Below are 15,083 nucleotides of genomic sequence, written 5' to 3' on the forward strand. Positions count from 1 at the left end.
ATTTCACTTCCACACGTATTAAGCAAAATGTCCATCAAAATTCTAAAATAAAAATCCTTATACTCACTTTATCGCTCACATCTCCAGCTCCTCCACTCCTCACAATCACTCTTCCAGTCCTCGTCACATCTTCAGATCAGCAACTCTTGCAATTAATTCCTCGGGAATCTTCAGTGCATAAATTCTAGATTTTGGCATATACCATGACGTCATGACACACACTTGCGAATAACCTTCCAAGGACTCATTAGACCACGAAGTCCTGGCCCAACATGAGAGACCAAATGAATTCAACACAAATGGTGGCAATCTGAAGATGCAACGAGGAGCAGATGGGTGACGGTAAGGAGGTAGTGGCCGGAGAGGTGAGCGGTGAGGCAACTGTAAGGGGGTGTAAGGCTCTGCCGCCCAAGACCTGCAAATCCCGTGCCTGTAAATGTACTGTTTAATGTTGATATAATACTGTAGATACGGTTTATGATATATTCTGTGTGCGGCCACTAGATGGCCACATGGGATAAGCTACTTCCCTTGGTGCTCTCAGGCTAGGGAGAGCTAATGGCTGGGAGGAGCTTAGTTAGTAAAAAACCTAGGAATACATGAAATGACAGGAGAGTCCCAGAGAGCAGTGTAGAGAGACCCACACCTGTGTGAGGAGAAGCCCCCAGGAGAGGTGATTCTGACCCTCTGGGTCGTATCCCGGCACCAGACACGTGGGACCCTGGTGAGAGGTGGGCTGACCGAACCACGTCCCAAAAGGGTAAAGTCCGGATGGCTTGGATGGTGGCTGCCCCTGGCATATACCAAACGAACCCCCTCTCCAGGCTAAAGGTCAGTGGGCTCCGCAGGAGGCGTAGATCCTGATAAACTGGGACAATAGAGTGCCATCCCCAGGGACCCTTGTCACGGCTTATAGCTATCCCTGTGGGTGGGAGACGGACACCCGTGCGGCAATATGAATCTGTCCAAAAGTATGAAGATGAGGGAGGGGATGAGGGGCTCTAGGAACAGAGTACCAGGGAAGTGGCTTGGCGGTAAATTGAGAGTAACTCCGGTTGCTAATGGCGACCACAGTGAAGAACTGGAGTAGAAATCCAGAGGACTGTGTAATTTGACGTGTCTACCCGCTGTAACAGAAATAAGATGTGCATGCCACTGGTGAGATGTAACAATCAAAAAGACTGCTGGAACATCATTGCAAATGTGAACAGGGTGCTAGCTAAAAAATACACAATCTATATAAAGTGAAATCTGCACACCAAATTCAGAGAAATATGAATAAGCATAACTGCTCTATAATACATAAAGAAATGAAAAACACAATTAGCCTTATGAAAAATTTGAAAAATTGTAAAATATGACTTTGCATGACTGCTAAGGATTATTTGAAAAAAAGAGATATTTTGCTAATATATTGATCAAGTCATTACTGCCCGATGACCACTCCATGGTAATCTCATAAAGGTAACATTTGGTTAGGGACCCGATAAATAAGAGATTACCGTGAATTGGTTATTGGGCAGTAATGATTTGATCAATACATTAGCCTAACTGCTCTATCTAATATATAAAGCTGAATGTGTGTGTGTGTGTGTGTGTGTGTATGTCCGGGATTGGCATCTGCACCGTCGCAGCTACAGCCACAAAATTTTGCACACTCACACTTCTGGACCCCGAGAGCGTGATAGGCTATGTTTTGAGGGGAAATTTTAACCCCGCGCTTTACAGTTATTCACCAAACAACCTGTCTCCATTAAAGCGAATGGAGCTGGGAGATACAGTGCAGCCAGAACATAAGAAGAATGCGCAGCCACGCCCTTAAATGGAATGTTGGCGTGTCACAATGCAGCCAGTGAAACAGACAGACACAGACAGGGTAAGAGACAGACAAAAAGAGACAGACACAGAAAAAGAGACAGACTGACAGGGAAAGAGACAGACAGGGAAAGAGAGAGACAGGTTAAGAGACAGACACAGACAGGTAAAGAGACAGACACAGGGAAAGAGACAGACAGGGAAAGAGAGGGAAAGAGACAGACAGGGAAAGTGACAGAGATAAACAGACAGGGAAAGAGATAGACAGACAGGGAAAGAGATTGAGACAGACGGAGAAAGAGACAGAGACAGTCAGAGACAGACAGACAAAGAGACAGACAGACAAAGAGATAGAGAGAAAGACAGAGAGATATAGACAGAGAATGGGAGAGAAACAGAGAGACAGTTACTATCCCAGGCGTTAATACATTCTATTTATTATACATTCTATCCCGGGAATGTTAATACATTCTATTTTGTTAACAGCAGTTATTAACCCGGGCAAAGCCGGGTAGTACAGCTAGACCAAGAGATATATACAGAGGGGGAGACAGACATTATAATTACATTTAAATCTATTTGTTTTGTGGTTTTTGTGTGCAGAATACATTTGTGTTAATACATTCTATTTTGTTAACAGCAGTTATTAACCAGGGCGAAGCCGGGTAGTATAGCTAGTAATACATAAAGAAATGAAAAACACAATTAGCCATATGAAGAATTGAAAAATATGACATTGCATGACTGCTAAGGATTATTTGAAAAAAAGACATATTTTGCTAATGTATTGATCAAATCATTACTGCCTGATGACCACTTCATGGTAATCTCTTATTTATCGGGTCCCTAACCAAATGTTACCTCTATGAGATTACCATGAAGTGGTTATCGGGCAGTAATGAGTTGATCAATATATTAGCAAAATATCTCTTTTTTTCAAATGATCCTTAGCAGTCATGCAATGTCATATTTTTCATGTTTTCCAATTTTTCATATCGCTAATTGTGTTTTAATTTCTTTATGTATTATAGAGCAGTTATGCTTATTCATATTTCTCTTAATTTGGTGTGCAGCTTTCACTTTATATAGCTGGTGAGATATAAGACCGTTTATGACTATGTTCAGTAAAGAGAAAGTTTTGGTTCAGAAGAATCTCGTCTGTGTGTGGTGTTTGAGGACACTGGCGCCTGCTGCAGTCGGCAGCTGCGAGACGGCCCCGAAGAAGCCAAAACCAGTCCTGGCCTTCGGCCTGGAAGTGAGTGTCTTGCACCACAAGTCCCAGCAACCCTTCCCGTGGAATGGAATGGAAAGTGCTGATCCAGGGCTGCGCGGCGGCCATACAGCAGTACCCGCTGCGACCACCACCGCAACCCACCGTCCCTTCTACACAAGTATAGGAATTTTCTTTATTTTTTACCTATCAGATCCCAGAGCATAATAAGGGACATTAAATTTGCTGATAATTCTTTCAAATTGTGCCTGATGCGCTCATCTCTACCTTATACATATATTTTGGTGATAGACAACTACAGGTCATGATCCAGCACTGTCTTGATTAATCTGCCTGTTCCAGGTCCTGGATATTGATGACATATTAATTCAGGTCATCGATTTCAGATTAGTGGGGTCCGACATCAGAGACCTCCAGTGGTCAGATGTTAGTAGGTCCCTGATAGCAGAATTCATTCAGTGTATGGAGCTGGAACTGTGTGCCGCCCCCGCGACAGCCGACGGGCTGCTCAGACTGGATCCACAGTGGCTCGAGGGGTCTCCGGATCCGAGGCGGGGTCGCGCGGCTACCCGGAATAAAAAGGGGGGATTGTTTGTGGATAGTGAACGGGATAATATTCGTGACACCACCCACGGTGCGTGGTAACGTGAGGGACCACCGCTGCTGTTTGGGGAGCCCGCTGGCGATGGTGTGGCAGCTAGAGATGTTAACCCCTCCAAGGGCAGGGGAGTGGTGTCCCGGGACTCGCTGATGGATTGAACAGGGGGACCCGTCGGGAGTAGAGGGATATCAGGTACTTACACAGTCCAAAGTCACTGACGCTGACACCAGGTAAACCAAACTCTTGTATGCTCCGTTGCTGTTGGACGAGCACGCTGGGTCCGTGCCCCTTTGGTGTTGCTGGTTTGTCTGAAGCCTTGTTCCTTGGCACAGTGTGTCTCTTAGGTGGATCCCTTTCGCCTAGAACTACTCAGGTCCCGCTCACCTGCGTGACTAGCAAGGTGAGCTTGCGCTCAGGGTTCACGCTTGGGATTTTCTGGACGGTTTTGGGACGTCCTATCCCCCTCGTTGCACTAGTACCCCGATTCTGGAGCGGCTGGGGAACGGTTCCTGAAGACACCTTTCCCATCGGGTGAATTACTGGGCTGCGTGAATCTTCTTCCCAGCCTAGGGTCCACGTACCCCGTCGTGCCCTGGACTCTGCCCGGTTGTAGTACAAGGCAGCCGGCCTGCTCTCTGTAGCAGCACCGTGCCCCCTGTCACTACTCCCTGCGACCAGGGTTCCAGCTCCTACTGGCGAGGCCAACATTTGGCACCTGGGACGGGTACAGGAGCCCAGCTCCACAGCGTGACCTGTCCTGTCACCGCTGCTCAACTCCTCCACTCAACTGAACTGTACTGACATCTCTGACCCCCCTCTTCCATCCCCCCATCTGGGTGGCCCTATTCCCCTCAGGCTGCCCAATGGGTGACTGGTGGGTGTGGTGCAGAGTGTTCCTCAGGATTTTTGTATACCTGTTGGTAGCAACACCAAGTTGACAGGACCTGTAACCAAGGAGGAGCGGGTACCATGCAGAAGGGCAGATTGCACAGCACCCTTGTGACGACCTGATACGCCAGGGCGTCACAGCAGCACAGCTCCACACATTGTGTAGTAGCCGTTCAAATGCGGAGGGTCAAGTAATCGGTTTTGCATTTGAATTTCGGATTGCAATTCTGCCACAAAGACTATAGTTAAAGGGGTGGTTCACCCATATTCATTATTAGCTACATCGATATTATGTTGAGAAACAAGGTTTCTCTCAAATACCCCGTGTTGTCAATAGTGCCTGTGAGTTATTGTGCTCCCGGGCTCCGTGACCTCTGGGATCTGGTGATGTCACGTCAACTGAGGCTGGCCGCAGTCTCCGTGAGTGACTGGGCTGTGGGTTAAGTTTCACTGCTCAGCACAGCTCAGCATCACAGACCATTATCTCCCTGTTCTCTCCTCCTCCACAGCAGAGTGCTGCAAGCAGACGACACGCTGGGCTGTGACGAGCGGTGAAACGCTGCCCAAAACCCAATGACTCAGAGACCGGGGCCGGCCGTGGTGATGTCAGGTGAACAGAAAGTTGACATGACATCACCGGATCCCAGAGGTCACGGAGCCCGGGGGTCAGGTGATGGGGAAGAGTGGAATAGCGCCACTCACAGGCACTATTGACAACACAAGGTATTTGATAGGAACCTTGATTCTCAACATAGTATCGATGTGACCAATAATTAATATGGGTGATGAAATTGTGTGAGCCTATCTGTCAATGACAAGTCAATCTCTTCACATGGGATCCTATGTTAACAGACTTACCATATTTTTTGGACTATAAGATGTACTTTTTCTCTAAAATTTGAGTATTATAGACCGGATGTACCTGGCTTGCTGGTATGAGGGAGCGGTCTTGGCGACGCAGCGGGGTAATAGACTTGTATGGGGCACCATTCACATGTTTCCTCTTTTTGTTGCTATTTTTTATATATCAGTATACCGACTCGCAAAACATGAGGACCCTTGAGTCAAGGGTCAGCTGCTGGCTCATATCGTTAGGGTGGTGGGCTCCCCATAACGTGACGCTCTCCATCCTGACAATACCAGCCTCCAGCCATGTGGCTTTATCCTGGCTGGTAACGATATTGGGGGAACCGTATTTTTTTTAAATTTATTTATTTATTTTACTGCACGATATAGACCCGCCCACCGGTGGCTGTGATTGGTTGCAGTGAGACAGCTGTCTGACTGCAACCAATCATGGGTGCCGGTGGGCGGGGAAAGCAGGGAATACCAGATTGAATAATGAAGTGGCAGCCATTTTCAAAAGAGGAAAAGCCGCCGGAGCTTTGTGACAGCCGTGCAGCGAGGCGCCCGTGATCGGTGAGTAGGAGAGAGAGAGGGATTGTGCTGGGGACTCAGGACGCATGCAGATACGCAACGTGCGCACATAGCCTTACTGTGAAAAGCCACGCTTTTCGTGATCGAACAGTTATCGAACATAACTCGAACTGCCGAAGTTGAAGCAAATCGTTCGAGTTCGTCGAACGACTCGAACACCGACCAAAATCACTCGAATTTGAAATTGGCGAACCGTTCGAATCGAACATCGCTGAACTCTACCCTTGACATTGGGCTGCGAGCTTGTGTATTTTGGCCAAAAAATTAACCACTAACTCATATATATTTTTCTGCACATTATATTTTTATACATGATGTAGCCAGGCCCTTTAATGCAGGCCTTGTAAACTGGGGTCTCCGTTCCTGGGTGGTGCACTTGTGACGCCCTGGCCTATCAGGTCGTCACAGGGTATTGTGTTATCTGCCCTTCAGCACAGTATCCACCCTCCTTGGTTACGGGTCCTGGTCCTTTGGTGTTGCTAACAACTGAGCCAATCAAAACCCTAGGAACACTTTACACTAAACCCACCAGACACACCATTGGGGGGCCTGAAGGGAATAGGGCCGCCCACAAGGGGGGTTGGTAGGGGAAGTGAAAAAGTGGCAGCTGAGTTGAGTTAAGGGAGTTGAGAAGGGAGGTGGTAGAGGAAGGAGGTGAAGTGACTCTCGGGAGGAGAGGTCACGGAGCAGGGCTCCTGTGTACTAGGTGGCAGACCTTTGGTCTGGGCTTGGTAGGAGCTGGAACCCCGGTCACAGGGGATAGTGTCAGGGGGCACGGACTGCCAAGGAGGGCAGCCGGAGGCCTTGAGCTATCACCGGGCAGGGGCCAGGGCACGACGGGGTACGTGGACCCTAGGCCAGGAAGTAGCTTCACGCGTCCTGGCAATTTACCCGACGGGGGTGAAGACTTCAAGTGTCATCCCTAACCCACTCCAAAATCGGGGTACTAGCGCACCGATGGGATAGGACTTTCCCTACACAGTCCAGTCCACCCCTACATCACCATCATCGGGCTCCCGGGGCAAACCCCCACCCACCCACGGAGGGGTTAAAACACCTTGCTGCCACACCATCGCCACCGGGCGTCCCCAACAGCAGCAGTGGTACCCTAACTTACCACACACCGTGGGTGGCGTCACGAACTTTCCTAATCTCGTGTATATGTGTCGCCCTGGGCAAGCCAGGGGTCACAGGTCACAACACCACCACACCCCACACCCCAGGTAGGCACACCTAAGCTGAACCAAAAATCCTTGTTGCCTTCCTCCAGGAGTCTGATGATGCACACCAGGGGGTGGGCCAGGCGGTTGGCTCCGCCCACCGAGGAGCTCACAACTCTGGAGGCGGGAAAACCAGGCAGTTTAGCCCGGGTAGGGCAAGAGTGAACAACGGAGTTGAGTGAGGAGCAGATAAGAGAAGTGAAAGTGAAGGAAAGAAAAGTTGAAAAGGAGGAAAGCAAGAAGTGGTGACAGAGCAGAGAGTGTGCAAAGCCTGAGAGCCCAGCTTTGTGTAGGGCCAGAACAGCAAGGTCAGCGACGGCGGTGACTGTCCGGAGGGGGACCGTTTGGAAGTTCCTGGAAGGACCCCGTTGGCTGTGTGCCCGGTGGTCTGGAGCAGTGTTCCGAAGGACAGTCAGCACCAGGGCAGGGGCCTCTCGGACCCCGGAAAGGCTAGGAGTCGCCCAATTTGCCGAATCCGTCAGTGAAGGGGACGTAGATTCCCCCAACAACCAAGTCCCGATTGAAGGCAACAGCCCAACCCGTAGAACAGAGGCACCGCCACCGCCAGGGCACCAGTCTCTGAGGGCCAGCGCCTGCGGGCAAAGTGTAGTGCTCCTCCGGCCCAGCTTGAAGCCGGGGAGCGGGTTACCGGTGGGGACCCATCGCAACCAACCGTACATACAGGTGCAAGGAAGAGGGACATTACCGTCACCTACCGGGGAAGCGAAGCAGCCGTCTGTGGGACCGTCCTACCAGCCGTTTGGTTTACCGTACAAACTGTGTCCACGTCTCAGGCTGAGTGAGTACCACAGTGCCGCAAGGCACAGCGCTGTCCCCGCGTCCCTGCGCCCACCAAGCCCTGCACCTCCCAAGCCATCACCGGGCCCCGGGATCACCAACCCCTACCCACGGAGGGGCAACACAACACCTGGCTGCTCCCCATCACCATCCCCGGGATCCCCGCATTAAGCAGCGGTGGTGCTACACATCACCACAACCGTGGGTAGCGTCACGGACATTATCCCAACATCCCAAACCCCCCTTTCACTCACGGGCGAGGAGTGCCGCTCGAGAAAAACCCCCGGGATCCGGCCTACGGCTCGAGCCACCACTGAGCAGCTGCCAGACCCGAGCAGAAGGGGTGAGCGTGGTGTGCTGACACCCTCCTCCCCGCCCGCGACAACTTGGCGTCACGAACAGGATCCTACCGCTCTGCCGTCTGGTAGAGGTGCGCCTTGTTACCGCCGGAGGTGTCCGGCAGAAAAATTGCAGAAGCCGCCATCTTTGGCGCGAAAAGTTCCCGCTCGAGCGTCTTCTCGAGCAGTAGAGGCGCGAAGGCCAGAACCCCGCCCCGAGAGAGGAGGGGCCGGAAAGAGCTAAGGGGGACGGAAACAAGATGTCTGCGCCCGACGGAGCCGCTGGAGGAGCGGTGGTCGCAGCCGCAGCGGCACCCGCGGATGGGAATGGGCCTGCCCAGGTCCCGGCCGTACCGGCGGGAGGTGCCGCGGCCCCCGCGCTCGCTCAGGTCATGCCGTTTTCCTTGCCCTATGCGCCCGGAGCTGCCTGGCTACCGCAGTATGACGGGAAACCGGATGCCCTACAGGCCTTCCGGAAAAAGCTTAACCCGTTGCTAGAGCTGTACCCCCTGACTGATAAGCAACGTGCAGCGATAGTGCTAGGCCAGTTAACCGGTGCGGCGGAGCAGGAAGCGGAGACCTGGGCCGAGGGGGACCGGCTCTCTGTAGCCACCATCTTTGAGAAGCTACAGACTGCCTTTGAGACCCGGACTGAAGCCGAGCTGAGGATGCAGTTTTACCAGTGCCGGCAACGAGCTGGGGATAGCATTCGGGACTACGCTCTACGTCTGCAGACCGCCCTCCGCACGCTGAAGCGGGTGAACCCTATTAATGAGGCGGATAGCAACAAGATGTTAGTAGAGCAATTTGCGCAGGGGATGAGGTCCCCTGAGGATCGTAAACAACTCCGGCTGTGGGCCCTGGAACACCCTGATGTGGACTTTGCTGTGTTAAAGGAGCGGGCCATTAAAGCACTACAGCCTCCAGCAACCGAAGTTCTGGAACCCGCCCCGTGGCCCGTCGAGACGGCTCCCGTTATGGCGGCCTCAGCCAAATCTACCTCTCCAACACCTGCAGCCCCGAGCAGCACAGTGGAAGAACTGGCAGCCCAGGTCCGTCGCATGGACGGAGACCTTGCCAAAATCCTGGCTGCCCTACAACCTCTGACCAGACCTCAGCCTCCGGCGCAGATACAGCTTGCTGACAGTCCCGAGGACGTTCCCTGGATGCAGCGGAGAAGTGCCGACAACCCGCGGAGCAGACCCCCAATCTGCTACAAGTGCCATAAGCCGGGTCATTACTACCGACAGTGCCCGTTAAACGAGCAACCCCTGGGGCCCCGGGCCAATCCTCAGGAGTAGAACATCGTGGCCCCCCGGACTGGCGAGACCGATATATCGGGGCCCGCCCTATCATCCCCGTGGCTGTGGACGGCATACCAGTGATGGCTCTCTTGGACACTGGATCACAGGTAACTACCATACCGTACACGTTGTACCAGCGGTACTGGGCCGTAGACGAACTGGCGCCCCCAGACAATAGTATAACATTGATTGCCGCTAATGGACTCCCATTGACCCAGGTGGGGTATAAGCAAGTGGCTATGACAGTGGGGCAAGCCGAACTGCAACACCAGGGTATGATTGTGATCATGAATGAGCCCAGTGATCATAACCCGAAAATAGTGCTGGGAACCAATGTGATGGAGCACTGCATGGCTGATGTGTTAACCCTATTACAACAGCTAGCCGCCACCGCAGCAGGGAGCCGGCAGAGGGCTGTGCAGCGTGAGATCCGAGCCCTGATGTACCGCCAGCATGTAAGCTCAACAGGAGGGGAGATTGGTGGAGTAAGAGTGATGGATGTTGCTCCATTGACTGTGCCCCCTAGGAGTGAGATGATGATCTGGTGTAGGGCAGCAGTAGGGCCTCAGGGGCGTGACTACCCTGCGATGATGGAGCCCATGCCTTCTGAGCACTGGCCCACTGTGATGGCCGCCCGAGGGGTGGTGGATGTGAAGAAAGGGAGAGTGCCTGTGAGAGTGCTGAACTGTGGAGAGGAAGAAGTCAGGCTTCCCCGGTATGCCACCATTGCCAAGCTGCTCACCCTGGACCCTCACACTATCCATGAAGCCAGTCCATCCACACTTCCACCTACCACCAGCACTTCCCCACTCTGGGAGGAGACAAAGGAGTGGCATCAACAGCTACACGTAGGCACTGATGATACCCCTACACATCACAGGGCAGGGGTACACAGGGTGGTGCAGGAGTACGAACAGGTTTTCAGTAAGCACCCCCTAGACTTTGGGCAGATCAAGGGGGTCCAACACCACATTCCCACAGGTGAACATCCCCCTATCAAGGAGAGGTATAGACCTATTCCCCCTGCACATTACCAGTGTGCCAAAGATATGTTGAGGAATATGAAGGAGGCAGGGGTTATTCGGGACAGCTGTAGTCCCTGGGCCGCTCCGTTGGTACTGGTTAAGAAGAAGGATGGTACCATGCGGATGTGTGTGGACTACCGGAAGATCAACCAGATAACCCATAAAGATGCCTATCCATTACCTCGTATTGAAGAGTCTTTGGCTGCACTGAGAACTGCAAACTACTTCTCGACCCTTGACCTCACCAGCGGATACTGGCAAGTGGCCGTGGCCCCCGAGGACCGGGAGAAGACCGCCTTCACCACCCCGATGGGGCTCTGCGAATTCAATAGCATGCCGTTTGGGCTGTGCAATGCCCCCGGGACCTTCCAACGGTTGATGGAGTGCTGTCTGGGACATTTAAACTTCGAGACCGTCCTGCTGTATTTGGATGATGTGATTGTTTATTCCCAGACGTATGAAGCCCATCTGGAGCACCTGGCCGAGGTGTTCGCGTCCCTTGCCAAGTTCGGGATGAAGTTGAAGCCCTCAAAATGCCATCTGTTGAAACCCAGGGTGCAGTATCTAGGGCATGTGGTGAGTGCGGATGGTGTCGCCCCTGACCCTGAGAAGATCACTGCCATCCAGAGCTGGCCGAGACCAACTACAGTGAGGGAAGTAAGGCAGTTTCTGGGTCTGGTGGGGTACTATCGGCGCTTTATAAAGGGGTACACGAAGATGGCTGCCCCCATGCAAGATCTCCTCATGGGACAGACCAAAGGTGGTAGATCCATTGGAGCCCCACTGTCGTGGGAGGACAAGCATGAGGAGTCCTTTTGTCAGTTGAAGGCGGCCTTGACCGGAGAAGAGGTCCTGGCGTACCCTGAATATGGGCGCCCGTTCATCCTCCACACGGACGCCAGTAACGTGGGGCTAGGAGCGGTCCTATCCCAGGTCCAGGATGGAAAGGAGAAGGTGATTGCCTACGCCAGCCGAAAACTCCGGCCGACCGAAAGGAACCCTGAGAACTATAGCTCCTTCAAGCTCGAGCTATTGGCGTTGGTGTGGGCTATCACGGAGCGGTTCCGCCACTATTTGGCGGCGGCAAAATTCACCGCGTTTACGGACAACAATCCGCTGACTCACCTAAACACGGCCAAGTTGGGCGCGCTGGAGCAGCGGTGGGTAGCCCGGCTAGCCAACTATGATTTCACCATAAAGTACCGAGCTGGTCGTGTCAACATAAATGCTGATGCACTCTCCCAGATGCCCCATTTGTCAGAAGAGGGGTGCGAGGACGACGACCTCGAGGAGATCGAGTTGCCTGCGTTTCACCAGCCGCCTACTGAGAGGGTACAAGTATGTCAGCAAAGGGTGGATCTGGACCCGCGGCCCAGTCAAGAGTGGCAGGACGCCCAGGACCAAGCACCGGCTGTCCGCCTTGTCAAGACTCTGGTGGAACAAGGTGCTATGGGAATAGACCCTGCCGCTCCAGCCGAAGCCCAACGCTTGTGGAAAGAACGGAAACGGCTTTACCTACACCAAGGGAGGCTGTACCGTGAGCTGATCAACCCGAAGACCCATGAGAAAATATGCCAGTTAATCGTTCCTCAAGCTGATGTCGCTACTGTACTGCGGGCATACCATGATGGTGCTGGCCACTTCGGGTGGAAGAAGCTGGAGATGCTGTTGAGGGAGCGGTTCTATTGGAGTGGGATGCGTGAATCGGTGGAAGCCTGGTGCCGAGAGTGCGGTCCTTGTACGCTGAGGAGAAAGGACGAGACTAGCCAGAGGGCACCGTTACATCCCATAGTCACCCATCAGCCGCTGGAGCTGGTCGCCCTAGACCATGTCAAGCTTACCCCTAGCCGAAGTGGGTACACCTACGCATTGACCATGGTAGACCACTACTCAAGATTTATGGTGGTAGTCCCCGTTAAGGACCTGACTGGTCGAACCGCTGCTCGAGCGTTCCAGGCTTATTTTTGCCGACCCCATGGGTACCCCGAGAAGGTACTGACTGACCAAGGCCCGGCTTTTGAAGCAGAAGTGTTTCACGAATTCTGTCAGTTGTACGGCTGCAAGAAGATCCGGACCACTCCATACCACGCCCAAACCAACGGCATGTGCGAGAAAATGAATCACTTGGTCCTGGGGCTCCTCAAGACGCTGCCGCTGGAAGAACGGAACATGTGGCCGGAAAAGTTGCCCGACTTGGTCGACATGTACAATAATATCCCGTCCAGCTCGACGAAGTGCACCCCAGCGTATCTGATGAGGGCTCGGCCTGGCCGCCTGCCGGTGGATCTGGAGATGGGGTTGGAGGCCCCGGAAGCACTCCCTTCAACGGCAGAGTGGGAAAGTCGGAGGAGGGCACAGTACCGGCAAATCCAGGAGTATGTGGAGAAAAACCTCAGTTGAAGTCGAGAACAGCAAGAGCACCGGTTCAATCAGAAGGCGCCCGCAGGTCCTTTCCAGCCAGGAGATGTGGTGCTGAAACGGAAGAGAAAAGCCCACAAGCTGGATGATCAGTGGGAGCAAGTCCCTTACGTCATACAACCCACAGAATGGGGAGATGGGAAGACCTATCAGATCAGTCGTGACCAAGGGGGCACCCTGGCCACAGTTTCCCGGGACCATCTAAAAAAATGCCCCCCAGCGTTGAAGGCAGAGGCTGAAGTACCGGTTCCTCCACCCGTGGAGAAGGCAGCAGAGGTAATCCACACTGTAATGGGTGACTTCCCAGCAAACTGGCCTACACAGAACGGCGCGGTGATACTTCCAGTGATACTGTTCCCACAACCCGTGGATGAAGAAGTAGTGGAAGCGGTTAACCGTGAGCCAGAACCAGTGCCAGTGCCCAGGGATGAACCTGTACCCAGCCCCCCTACACCTCCGCCTGCTCCACACTATAGCAGGGAGGAGGAACCGCTTGTTACCTCTACCCCACTGTCTAGCAACACTGACACCGGGCCCCGAAGGTCCACCCGTTCTAACCTAGGTAGACCCCCACTTAGGTACAGGGAGACCGTTCTATGAGTAAAAGGGGTCCGCAAATGTGAAGGAGTTGTTGTTTGTTTGAAAGTTCTACTGAAGTTGAAAATGATAAGTGAAAATGATCCGAAGTTCACCTGATTCACCGTGTGATTTGCAACCGGCTGGAGCCGGCACCGTTGTCCCTGTGGGGACCGTTTAAAATGCATGGGAACTATCCATGGACAAGCCCGTGAACTTGCAGGGCAACCACAGACGTTAGTGGCTTGTAAATATGTTGGTTACCGTTACCGTTTTCCGCAGTGCCGCCTCCGGAGAGGCAGGTTGGAGGGAGGGCCCTGAGCAGAGCAGGCCAGGGCCCAGCCACCAAAGGAACCGGTGGCTACCCTCTGGAGGGAAAGGACAGATCCCGCTCGGGTACCGTGTGCTGGACTGTGGGTCAAGGGGTGCTGCCTGGGTTTTAGGGGCAGCATCAGGGCCAGGTTACTTGGGTGGGAGAGAGCGGAAACCGTGACCGTAAACCGTTGCAACGTTAAAAGTAAATGTGCCTCCCGTCTTGGGAAGAAGTTATTAAAAATGTTATTTATGTTTGTTTAACCCTGTTATCCCCTTTTTACAGAAAAATAAAACCGGTGTAAGACGGCAGCCCGCGGACGGTCTGCATTTTGCTAAGGGGGAATGTATCGCCCTGGGCAAGCCAGGGGTCACAGGTCACAACACCACCACACCCCACACCCCAGGTAGGCACACCTAAGCTGAACCAAAAATCCTTGTTGCCTTCCTCCAGGAGTCTGATGATGCACACCAGGGGGTGGGCCAGGCGGTTGGCTCCGCCCACCGATGAGCTCACAACTCTGGAGGTGGGAAAACCAGGCAGTTTAGCCCGGGTAGGGCAAGAGTGAACAACGGAGTTGAGTGAGGAGCAGATAAGAGAAGTGAAAGTGAAGGAAAGAAAAGTTGAAAAGGAGGAAAGCAAGAAGTGGTGACAGAGCAGAGAGTGTGCAAAGCCTGAGAGCCCAGCTTTGTGTAGGGCCAGAACAGCAAGGTCAGCGACGGCGGTGACTGTCCGGAGGGGGACCATTTGGAAGTTCCTGGAAGGACCCCGTTGGCTGTGTGCCCGGTGGTCTGGAGCAGTGTTCCGAAGGACAGTCAGCACCAGGGCAGGGGCCTCTCGGACCCCGGAAAGGCTAGGAGTCGCCCAATTTGCCGAATCCGTCAGTGAAGGGGACGTAGATTCCCCCAACAACCAAGTCCCGATTGAAGGCAACAGCCCAACCCGTAGAACAGAGGCACCGCCACCGCCAGGGCACCAGTCTCTGAGGGCCAGCGCCTGCGGGCAAAGTGTAGTGCTCCTCCGGCCCAGCTTGAAGCCGGGGAGCGGGTTACCGGTGGGGACCCATCGCAACCAACCGTACATACAGGTGCAAGGAAGAGGGACATTACCGTCACCTAC

This window comes from Anomaloglossus baeobatrachus, unplaced genomic scaffold, assembly GCF_048569485.1.
Source record: "Anomaloglossus baeobatrachus isolate aAnoBae1 unplaced genomic scaffold, aAnoBae1.hap1 Scaffold_713, whole genome shotgun sequence".
Classification (NCBI taxonomy): Eukaryota; Metazoa; Chordata; class Amphibia; order Anura; family Aromobatidae; genus Anomaloglossus; species Anomaloglossus baeobatrachus.